Below are 13,043 nucleotides of genomic sequence, written 5' to 3'. Positions count from 1 at the left end.
AGAAATCCCAGCCCAGTTTCAGTTAAAATTAAGTTAGTCTAAATTAAAAGAAACAAGTTCATAAAACTCAAAAAAATGAAACAATTCAGAATACTTCGTTTTATTTGTCAGTCAGTTTTATGAACTCAAAAGAAAAAGAAAGTTCATTTGTTTGAACTAATTTGTTTAATTTAAGTTTAATCTACTCAAACCAGTTAATTATTTTGAGGGTATACAGCTTTTATTGTACATTCGCCTCTTGTGCTTTATTTCTTGAAGCATAGAATATCGTAGAATTTTTAAACATCAAAACGTCTATCTAAGCGATAACATGACTTGTTTGTATGATTAACTTTTGGTTGTTGCCCTGGATTGTGGCAAAGCGTCAAACTAGATCAGATTGTACAGTATCACATAGTCTTACAGAGACGTGTTTTGTTTCCACACATAAGCAGAACCACCTGCTCGCTTGGATTCAAGTTTTAACCTGTGGAGCTAATTGAATACAACTTTAATTGCCCGTCCATTAGCCTGTGCAGATTTCACAATGATACTTTGGGAAAGCTGACAAAAACATGTCTACATTAACATTGGCCAATGGACACTCTCTTACTTTTATAGAGTTCCTGCAGCTTTGAGCAGAGAGTGTGTTTCCTAAACCTTAATCTCTCCCTTTCCCTCCATCTCTGTCTTTCAGGCTTAACATTTTTGTTGGCTTGTTATCGGCTCTGGCAGGGAAACCTTGACCGATGTTTAACATTTTTCCAACGCAATCTTATATTTCCTTGACAGATGCCTGTACAATTCTATTATATAGCAGGATACCACGTATTGGAAAACGAATTAAAGATGTAAGCATGCAGTGATCAAGAAAAAACAATGTTTAAGGAAGATTTTTTTCCTTTAGATGGGGGAAAGGATAAAGTTTAACAAGGTTATAAAACTCAAGAGAGAAAACGTAACACCCAAACACTCCTGTAGAGCCTATGAACTCCACGCTCAGAGCTATATATTATGCATTTATGTCAAATATACGCTACTTTTCATTTAAATACCATAAAAATTCTTCTTTTCTCAGCAAGTTCATGACCCAAACTTCTTCCTGGCCTCCTAACATGTGTAGCTATGACAAAATACTTCTCTATTAGTTACTATTAGTAATTCTATATGGTTGCGTCTGAAAGTATATAGGCAGCTGACTTGTTGCCTCAGTGTCTTATCAAGCAATGCATCCGCCGAAGGCAGCATTTTTAAGCTTTCAGATGCAGTCTTTCTGCCACAATGTCTTTACAGGACCTGAAAGAACACACGTTGAACCACTTTAGTACAGTAGGCTATTTCAGCACAAAACCCAGAAATTGAATCATTTCCGTATAAAATGTACATGACTTTTGCCGTCATTTCTCACCAACTTAAAGGCATAATGACAGATTATGGCAAAGATTTAAGAGAGTTGTGTGTTTGTGCATAAAACTTTCATAACAAAATAATTATTGGTTTATCAATATTGAGTTTCAATATTGGGTCCCAAAAAAAAAACATATCACTGTAAAAAAAAAAAAAAAAAAAAAAAAAAAAAAATTATGTGATCAGTAAGTCATGCCAACATGTTTTTACATTACTTCAACTCATCAAAATAATTTAAGCAATTTATAGTTATACGAGATTCAACTTGATTTTTAAAGTCAGTTTAATTTATTTAAGTTGAAATGACTCATACAGCCGATTTGATTATACTTAAAGGAACACTCCACCTTTTTTAACTCCCCTAGAGTTAAACAGTTGAGTTTTACCGTTTTCGAATCTATTATCGTAATATCGTTTTCGTAATATCATTGCGCCTGCTGCACTCATGGTATGGCAGCAAAGTTCCTTGATTATTACACCAGAATGAGAGTATAGTTCCTAGCCATATTGGCCTAGAAAATCGCAACTTTTCATTTTCCGTCTGTCTTAGTACATGATGTAACTACAGAAGAGTCGAGTTTTAAATAGGAGAAATATCGAAACTCTTTGGTCATTTTTGAGCGAGATGCTAACGGTCTAATCAGATTCAATGAACTATGCTAAGCTATGCTAAAAGTGGTAACGCCAGACCCAGAGATCAGCAGAATAGATTCGAAAACGGTAAAACTCAACTGTTTAACTCTAGGGGAGTTGGAAAATGAGCCTATTTTCAAAAAAAGTGGAGTGTTCCTTTAAAAAATTTAAGCCAGCATCTGAACTTAAGTTTTTAACTTTAAATAGGTGTATTTTTTTTTCTAGTGTAGACAGTGCATGCAAATAAACTATCAGCAGATACATTCATTTTCATAGAATTCCCCTTTAGTATGTGCCGTGTTTTGGAAAAAACGGAGGCCAACTGTAGCATCAGCAATCCGAGCCAGACAAACTTTGATAACACAGCCAATACAATGTCATTTGGTCAGGCAAAAGACCACCTTTGTCGTTCATGCATAACCTTCCCAGCTTGCCTGGACCTCCTGGTTTTGGCTGCTGTGCTGACATTCTGCAGATTGGCCGGTATTATTCCACCCCCAGCTTTGAGATCTGCTGTTGAGAAAACACGGGAGAGCCTGATGGATCAATGGCATGCATACTTTCATGACTTCAGTCACTGGATTTGGCAGTTGCTTCCACGCATCAAGGCATTCCAATAGAGGCAGATAATTTTATCTGCCTCCTCCTATTTTCTATCACTAAATGACATCAGAACACCATGTAGAGATCTGTCACGGCTAGATGAATTAGCAGTGATACTTTGAGCTTTAGTACTAAATCCACATAGCACATCTGCTCGCGGTACAAGGGTGAGAGGGGGTGTTTGAACTAATGGGAACTGGAGGATCACAGGTCTATTCTAATAGGCTACTACAGGGAAAAGTAAAAAATGCAATGAATCATATAAGCATGCATAGTTAGGGCAAATATTAAAGGGTTAGTTCACCCAAAAATGAAAATAATGTCATTTATTAGTCACCCTAATGTCGTTCCACACCCGTAAGGCTTTCATTCATCTTCAGAACACAAATTAAGATATTTTTGATTAAATCCGATGGCTCAGTGAGGCCTGCATTCACAGCAATGGTACTTCCTTTCTCAAGATCCATAAAGGTAATAAAAACATATTTAAAACAGTTCATGCGAGTTCAGTAGTTCTACCTTAATATTATAAAGCGACGAGAATATTTTTGTGCGCCAAAAAAACAGAATAATGACTTTTCAACAATATAGTGATGGGCCGATTTCAAAACACTGCTTCGGAGCTTTACGAATCGAATCAGTGACTCGGAGCGCAAAAGTCACGTGATTTCAGCGGTTTAGCCCGTTTGATAGGAGATCTGAGTCACTGATTCGATTCGTAAAGCTCCAAAGCAGTGTTTTGAAATCAGCCATCGGTGTCGTTAATAACAAGGGTTTCTGAATTCTAGCCCCTTTAAAATCAAAAGTTGTATCTGTTACTTTGATTTAATGGACCTGAGCTAACATGAACAATGAACAGTTGTATTTTTTTTAACCAACAAATGTATTGTTCGCTAGTAACTGCATTAACTAATGGGGTCTTATTGAAAAGTGTTACCGAAAACAATTTAAGACAGATTCTTATGGACAGATTGTGTGGCATTCTCTCATTCTCAAAAATAATGAACAACTACTCAAAATAAAAGAAATTACAACTCCAATAACATTAAATACAAATTAAAATCTGGATCCAGAAGCAAAACCAGTTGAAAACCACCAATTTAAACAACTTGTAACATGACGCGCTGCGGTCGGCCTGTCCTTTCCTTTGCTTTGACGTTGATTTTGTTCTATCCTTTCCAATGTGGCCAACACCTGCAGTACTACATGTACATTTCCAGTTGTCACTGAAACTGGAGTCTCTCAAAACATTGGCAGGCCACCCTGTGGGAATATTTATTTTGTCCTTTACATCGTGTTTTATTGTGTTTATTGTAGTATGCCAGGCGCGCTCTCTCCTCACACCCGACTAAAATGGGAGCTGAGGAGGCGGAATTTACATTAGAGCTTATAGTTTGTTGAAAGATGAGTACTGCATCCCGTAGCACTGATGTATAGCACATTGTAAGAGCAGACGAGAATATTTCAGGCCCGGATCTACTTTGTGCACCCCCATTCTTTCAGTGGTGGTTTATTTGGTTGATGGAGTGGCAAATCACACAAGTCATGCTTCATGCAATAAACGTTATTTATTATTGTTCAATTGTACATTTCGCTGGAAGCCTTCTGGGGCCCAAGAATAGAAGGGAAGTGGATTTCCAACAAGAAAACAGGTTCCGCTGGGAATAACATGGCTTAGTATCAGCTGTCAAATGAAACCGAGTGCTGCTTGTATTGGGATTTCTAGAGAGTACAGGTATGTTTTGTTATAACTTTTATTGCATTTGGCCAAAGAATGAAACCCGAGCCTGGTGGGTAAACACACAGTTATGCCATTTAAAACAATGCTGCAGCGTTAGGCATCGAACCACCTGATGCTCATGTACACAGTGATGTCATTTCCCGTGTAAAAATGTGCACCCCCTGTAGCATATGAAGTTAAAATATTGATGAGTTTTACATTATAAAATCCTGCTTTTAAATGCTGCCAGTGAAGGGTTTAAATTTTCACCTTAAAATGAAAATTCTCACCCTCATGTTGTTCCAAACCTGTATGACTTTCTTTCTTTCGTGAAAAAAAAAGTTATTTTGCATAATGTCCAGTGTAGTTTAATAGTCCATATAATAAAAGTATGGGGTCAAGGGCTTCAAATCGGACAAAAACGCACCATAAAATATAAAACTAGTTCATATGACTTGCACTAAATTCTATAGTCTTCTGAAGTTAGACTTGTAATATAGTTAACATGTTGTACATGTCTGAATGGAAGAATAGGCTCCCTTTCAACTCATGAGTGTGAATTTTAAATAATTGGCCACACGCCACAGGAAGTTGAATTGGAATTTCAATCGGAATGACAGAAAGAGGAATTAACCAACCAACCGACCAACCAACCAACCAATCAAGGAACCAACCAACCAAGGAACCAAAGAACCAACCAAGGAACCAACCAAAGAAGTAACCAACCAAAGAACCAACCAACCAACCAACCAACCAACCAACCAAGGAACCAACCAACCAAAGAACCAACCAACCAAGGAACCAACCAACCAAAGAACCAACCAACCAACCAAGAACTAACCATCCAACCAAAGAACCAACCAACCAAGGAACCAACCAACCAACCAAAGAACCAACCAACCAAGGAACCAACCACAACCAACCAACCAAGGAACCAACCACAACCAACCAAGTAACCAATCAAAGAACCAACCAACCAAGGAACCAACCAACCAACCAAAGAACCAACCAACCAACCAACCAAGCAACCAACCAACCAACCAACCAAAAAACCAACCAACCAACCAAAGAACCAACCAACCAAGGAACCAACCAACCAAGGAACCAACCACAACCAACCAAGTAACCAAACAACCAACCAAAGAACCAACCAACCAAAGAACCAACCAACCAAAGAACCAACCAACCAAGGAACCAACCAACCAACGAACCAACCAAAGAACCAACCAACCAACCAACCAACCAACCAACCAAAGAACCAACCAACCAAGGAACCAACCACAACCAACCAAGTAACCAAACAACCAACCAAAGAACCAACCAACCAACCAAGGAACCAACCACCAACCAAGGACCCAACCAAGGACCCAACCAACCAAGGAACCAACCAACCAAAGAAGTAACCAACCAAAGAACCAACCAACCAACCAAGGAACCAACCAACCAAAGAACCAACCAACCAACCAACCAAAGAACCAACCAACCAAAGAACCAACCAACCAACCAACCAACCAACCAAGGATCCAACCAACCAAGGAACCAACCAACCAAAGAATCAACCACAACCAACTAAGGAACCACCAACCAACCAACCAAGGAACCAACCAACCAAAGAACCAACCAAAGAACCAACCAACCAACCAACCAACCAACCAAAGAACCAACCAACCAACCAAAGAACCAACCAACCAACCAACCAACCAACCAACCAACCAACCAAAGAACCAACCAACCAACCAACCAAGGAACCAACCAACCAACGAACCAACCAAAGAACCAACCAACCAACCAACCAACCAACCAAAGAACCAACCAACCAACCAAAGAACCAACCAACCAAGGAACCAACCACAACCAACCAAGTAACCAAACAACCAACCAAAGAACCAACCAACCAACCAAGGAACCAACCACCAACCAAGGACCCAACCAAGGACCCAACCAACCAAGGAACCAACCAACCAAAGAAGTAACCAACCAAAGAACCAACCAAGGAACCAACCAACCAAAGAACCAACCAACCAACCAACCAAAGAACCAACCAACCAACCAAAGAACCAACCAACCAACCAACCAACCAAGGATCCAACCAACCAAGGAAACAACCAACCAAAGAATCAACCACAACCAACTAAGGAACCACCAACCAACCAACCAAGGAACCAACCAACCAAAGAACCAACCAACCAAAGAACCAACCAACCAAGGTACCAACCAACCAACAAACCAACCAACCAGGGCTGCGTTTCCCAAAAGCACCATGAGCTAAATTGATTGTAGAGACCATTGGTGGCAATTGGCTCTACGATCTACTTAGGCTTACAATGCTTTTGGGAAACACAGCCCAGGTCTATAAAACTTTAAACTCCAAGGCAATTTTTTTCAAAACTTTCATACAAGATTTATATAGCCAACATTCAAAATTTTGCTTTTCTAATTAAAAATTACATTAATTTCTTTCAATTAATTTGAATTCCACTTTCTTATTCAAATTCAGAAATATACCTATAATTTAAATTTCCAATAAATTTTTTTTTATTGAAGAGCAGCTTTTGTATTACACAGAAGAAAGCTAATCAAACGGATTTGGAATGGCATGAGATGAGTAAATGATGAATTTTCATTTGTGGGTGAAATATCCTTTTAAATCACCATATGTTTACCTGTATTTTTGACTGAACGTATTTTAAGAATATTACAGTGGAGTGAAACAGGTCAGATTCATATTCCATAAGTATACAAAGCACGAAAAGTCAGGATCTCCTATGTCCTTTGGAAGCTTTCCAGTCTTAAAATCATGGATAAACTAATGGATGGCTACAGAATACAGAGGGAGTTCGAACAAATGTCTGACAAAAACATAGAGGTGCTTCTGTTCGCCAGATTGATAGATCATAATGACGCCTACGCACAATTTCGATTTGGCATCAGCCAGAGCTCATTATTCAAGTCTTCAGAAAATGCTCAGGTGTTGAAAAATAATATTTGCAGGACGGTTCAGGGTCTCGGCCTCCACAGACTGTGTCTTTATACCTGCACATCCTTCTCCTGCTTCCCTGCCCAGCATCTGTTCAAACAACTGTAATCAGAGCTTTCAGTAAGCACAGGCTATTCCCACCGAGAAATTTCCAGTGCTTACACAAACACGTCCTTAAGTCCTCTTGTTATGATTGGCCGTCATATTCCTACCAGTCACACACAGGTATATGAGCACGGTGTGCGCACACACACTTGAGTTTATAAACTGTGACGCACAAGCTCGGTACTGGTGTGCTGTCATCTTAATACCTTAAAACACACAAAAAGAGCTTTCATCAGGGCAGTTCTTCAGATGGGCGCTCTTAAAACCCATGAGGATCTTGAAAACCAAAATGAGACTGTTTATGATGTGCTTCATTACTTCACACATCTACAAAGTGTAGCTCTTCAGTCTGCCTGGCTGATACATTAAATAATCACATTACATTCTCTGACGATATAAAAACAACATCATGAATATTGCTATGATATAAATCATTAATAATTAATTAAATACATTGTAAATGTATAAAAATCAATAAAATAATTAATGTTGACATGAAACAGAAATTGCGATAGTCTTTTCTTCTCTATTGCGACGTATTTCCGAGTGAAACGGCTTCTCGAACAAGAACAAATGTAGGGCGGGGCTTGATTTTGTCTGTGGGGAATTGATTGGATGGTTGGGGTTTGCTATTGGTGGATCTCATGTGAGTGACAGGTTGCCCCTCCCCCATGCCAGTAAACACATCATCAGAGAAGAGATGTCGCTGCAAGAGGGAGGGGAAGTTATTTTTATTAAAGATTGACAATTTATGTTTTTGTTTGTTTGTTTTTTGCCAATCTAGGCCAAATTTTAAGGCAAACTAGGCAGCCAGAAAATGTGAAAGTGATTAACTAATAATATAAACTGTGCTTAACATAAATTAATCGATTAATTAATAATATAATAATGTGCTCTCATTTTGCATTTCGAGTTTGATTCCATCTGATTGGTTGACATCATTGGAGGGCAGGATTCTGGAGACAAGTCATGTGGAAGATAGCAAACTGGCTACATGCTTACATCACCTGTAAGTTAGAGATGTTTTAATAGTATTTCTAGTATTTAAAAGTATTTAAAATTCTCTGGCAAAGGCACCATTATAATTAGTAAGTTTGATTCATTTCCTTGAATCAGTTCTATATGTATAATTATGTTTGTGCATATAAATGGAAATGATAAGGCCTTTGGATTTTGGCTGTATTTTACTGATTAAAAAAAGTTTTATGCCATTTCAAAGCAAAAACACGAATATGAATATCATCCAGCCTTACTCATCACAGACTAAATGCCTTTACTTCACCAGCCGAGCGTGTTCAGTGTCAGAGCTTGAGTCACTCCTGTTCTTGACGTTTCTGGACATTTCTGCATTTTCCTGCTTTCTTTTAGCTTGTATCAGAAACAGGTGGCACTTGTAGAGCCGCTCCGCCTGCTCTCTGATGAATGAGTTGAGTGAGGGATCTTGTTAAGTGTGTTTTTATCGGCTTCATCTGAACCCGGCCTTGAACTGCTACTTCCTGGGGGAACAAGTCATGTAAGAACCGACTTTTGTTCATCGTGGTTTTGTGCAACGTGGCTTCGACTAACATGCTGACAGTTTCTGCATCTGGCACCGAATGTTAACTTCACTCATGGCGGAGCGGGGCCCCAAACTGCACACCACACACACACACACACACACACACACAAACACACACAAGTACAAGATTCCGCTGACATTCTCACCTATTACCCGTCATTTAGAAAACAGCGCACTCTCGCTCTCTCTGCAAGGTGCTAGGCAAACATGCCGGCCCTGAAATATGAAAATATCGGCACTCTCCAAAGCAATTTCCTTCAGCTCAGCTTTGCTCTAAGAGAGACAGAAAGATTAAGTATCCCAAGATGAGAAATATGCTTCACTTTTAAATCTTTTAGGGTGTGTTCACACTTGGCAGGTTTAGTTCCATTAAAACAATCTCTGGTGTGATTGCTTTGTTAATGTGGTTCATTTGAATAAGGCGTTTTCACACCTATGGATCATTTGTTTTGTTCCGAAACAGGAACTAAATTTGTTAGTGTTTCATTTTCTTCTTGGTTCGGTTCGCTTTCACAAGGCAACATTTCAAAGTGTACCAAAATGTGTTTATGCAAGTCACATGCGAGTACAACTGTCCTCTCATTGGTCAGAGTTTTCTCAGCGTCATCCATCAAAATGATTGACAAGTTCACAAGAGACATGCAAATGCTATATGAATGTAGCTGTCATTCCTGCTGTTAAATTATATACTATATTCGTATTCATTTCGGCAAATTTAAATGCGCTCTCTCTGGATCTCCCAGTGCTGTCTAGATAAAGAGACCATATATTTATGTTATAATGCAGGTAGAGCCAGAATCAAGGCTTCGTCGGGACAGCATTCTTGCACAGAGAAGCGCAATTACACAACATTTTAAGATGAAGAGGCGCTATTTGGTTTTCAACTACAGTAATGTGCTCACTCACAGAATCAGACACTACTGCTTTTTATATAACACATTTCCCGTTATGAATTATGATATCGTTTGGTTCGTTGGTCCGTTTGGTCAGATTGCTCCAGAGTTCATTTGAAAGCGTACCGAGACCACCCTTTTTAAGGAGGTCTCAGTACGCTTGTTTGGTCCGCTTTTGGTGCGCACCCAAGTGCAATTGCTGCATTCACACCTGCCCAAACAAATCACACCAAGGGGGACAACGAACTCTAGTGCGATTCAACCGAACTAAATGAGGCAGGTGTGAAAGCACACTGTATCGAACTGTAATGGCCTCTATGACAAGAAAAACTAGGTATGCTTGAGCATACTGTCCTTTTTAGGGTCACATCTTGTGGCATCATGTCCTGTTTTTGATTCATTTAGATGTCTTTGGTCTGAGTTGTGTTCATATTTCAGTCAAACCGCACCAGAGTTAGTTTGAAAGCCCCTAAAAAAGAGATTCTCGGTCCACTTGTTTGGTGCACACAAGGGTTCGGATGACAATGTTCACACTTATTCAAATGAAGTATAATGCTGCAAAAAAGGGCCCTAAATAAAAATAAAAGTATCATGAAAGTAGTCTTATAGAACTATATCCCAAGATATGCAACAACTTTGTGTGAGAAAGACCAAAATTGGAAATTTATTCCTTCAAGTCTGTTCAGATCAACCTCAGAGCAGTAAAATGTTCTTCTAGGCTGTCTAGATATGTGAACTCTTTTGGCTCCTTCTAAATTGAAACTGTCCTTTATTGATAATAGGCTTATGAATAAATAATGTTCATTAAATCGCCGTGTTCTAGCAAATAGTAATAGAGTAGAAAAGTATTCATTATTTCTGTGGGGATCACAACCACATGTCTGGTGGAAGAAAATCCTGTTTGCAGTTTAAAATATTGGGTTTACATGTGTTGTAGAGTGGATAAAAGTCTCAAGCTGCTGAGAGTGGACTTCAGTGTTCAGGAGTGGATAATCATTGTAGTTCTCTGAGAAAAAAAAAAAAAAAGATTTTTTGCCTATATTCAAAAGAATAGTAGAAGTAGTAAATAGTAAAAAACCTGTATGAATTTCTTTCTTCTGCTGAACACAAAATAATATATTTTGAAGAACGTCGGTAACCAAACAACTGTTGGGCCCCATTGACTTCCAAAGTATTTTTTTTCCATACTATGGAAGTCAATGGAGCCTATCAACTGTTTAGTTACCCATATTCTTCAAAATATCTTCTTTTGTGTTCAGCAGAAGAAAGAAATTCATACAGGTTTGGAACAACTTGAGGGTGAGTAAATGATGACAGAATTTTCATTTTGGGGTGAACTATCCCTTTAAGAAAATTGTAAATTTGCTCTTACTGCCCTCTAGGAGAAAAGGCTGATATATTAAAAGATATTTTTATTGATATCTTCATTCCCATAGGGAGTGCTAACTGCTGCACCTCAACGACGACTGGTTTCGTTTTAAGATAAGGTCATTTTGGAATCCTCAACTGTCTCACGCACTATCAAAGGCAAAGATCACAGGAGAGACTTCCACTTATTAGCTGACTCATGTTTGCATTGATCACAGAAATGACTCAAACCTGATACTGAAAACACATCTTAGGCTCTTGCGCTGGTCATCCGTCACCACATGCACAACACATAAACACTTTTCTATGCAGCCACGCAAACACACAGCATGGTAACCATTCCCAAGATGCTCTGATCCGAGCAAACAAACAACAGTCGTGTATTCCTGGAGGAGATACATGAAGAATGAATCAGAGGGTAGTGTGCACGCTTAAAGCCGGGCCGTAAGATTACAAATGGCTTTAGAGTAATAGTTTGATCTTTCTGACATCATATTTAAGGAAGTGATATCATTTTTTTTACCACAGGGTTTAAAGAGCGTTTCATTTTGTTTACATTAATATTGACCTCACCAAGCATAACAGAAAAATGTTTAAACACACACACACACACAAATGTTGTTTTGGCACAAATAATGATAGTTGTTAATTAAGGCTAGCTTAGTCATTTTATCACTGACCTTCAACCTCATAATAACCCTGTTTACAAGAAATAAATAAACTTCTATTCAGAAGGATGCATTAAATTGATCAAAAGTGATAGTAAAGATATTCATAATGTTACAAAGGATGTTGCTGTTCTTTTGAACTTTCCATTCATCAAAGAATCCTGACAAAAATATTAAGCAGGACTTTAATATTAAGGATTTGTCATGTGTATGGTCGTCCCCCAATGTCTATGTTGGTTACAAACCTTGTTTGATGAGAAAATTGAATTTCTTGAAAGTTAGTTCAATCAGCGGTAAGTACATTCTAATGAAATTAAAAGTTCTCTTCTAGAGCTTAGCCACAATAGAAGTACGTGTACAATAGTTGTGCTAATCCCACAGACATACCTGAGGTTTATTTACAATCTGCATTGAGTTTTATGGAGAAAAAAATAGATGAAGCAATAGTTTAGAATACAGGTTTCCTGTTTAACAAGCATAATTTGTTGCTAGACATCTGCTCGTAAAGTAAATTCCAGCAAATCCTTGTCTTGCGTAATCATTTACTTTATGGGAAAAATGTAATGCATTTCTAACCCACAACGATTTTTTTAAAAAGTAGGAGTAAGTAGGTGGAGAGTGGGGTAAGATGAGCCATTTTTACTGATGTGGTCCTCAAGATAAAGGAAAATGAGGCAGAAGTACAATGATGTTTCCTATTACTTTAAATTATCAGAATACATTTATGACAAAGGGTTCTAAAAATATGGCTTCTTATAAAAAAGAGTTTATGTGGCTCAATTTACCCCAGGTTAGGGGTAAGCTGATCCAAGTCAGTGGGTAAGTTGCACCATCTGGGGTGTAAACTGACCATCTAAGGCTACGTCTACATTAATCCAGAGACATTTGAAAACAGAGTTTTCATTTAAAAACGCTCCTCATCCACACTATCATTTTCAAGTGTTTTCCAAAAGTTGCTCTGCCGCACTGAAACGCCTAAAACGCTTACTGCGCATGCGTAAAACATACTAAAAGCTCACGAGATGATGCAGAGAGAGCAGATATAATAAAGTTCTCACGCTATTCTTCTGGCACGATCATTTTATTAGTATAATATTGCATCACTCACTGTTGCGTCCAGGTCGCACTCAAA

This window comes from Ctenopharyngodon idella, chromosome 6 (genome assembly GCF_019924925.1).
Source record: "Ctenopharyngodon idella isolate HZGC_01 chromosome 6, HZGC01, whole genome shotgun sequence".
Classification (NCBI taxonomy): Eukaryota; Metazoa; Chordata; class Actinopteri; order Cypriniformes; family Xenocyprididae; genus Ctenopharyngodon; species Ctenopharyngodon idella.
Note: the sequence above shows the minus strand (reverse complement) of the source record.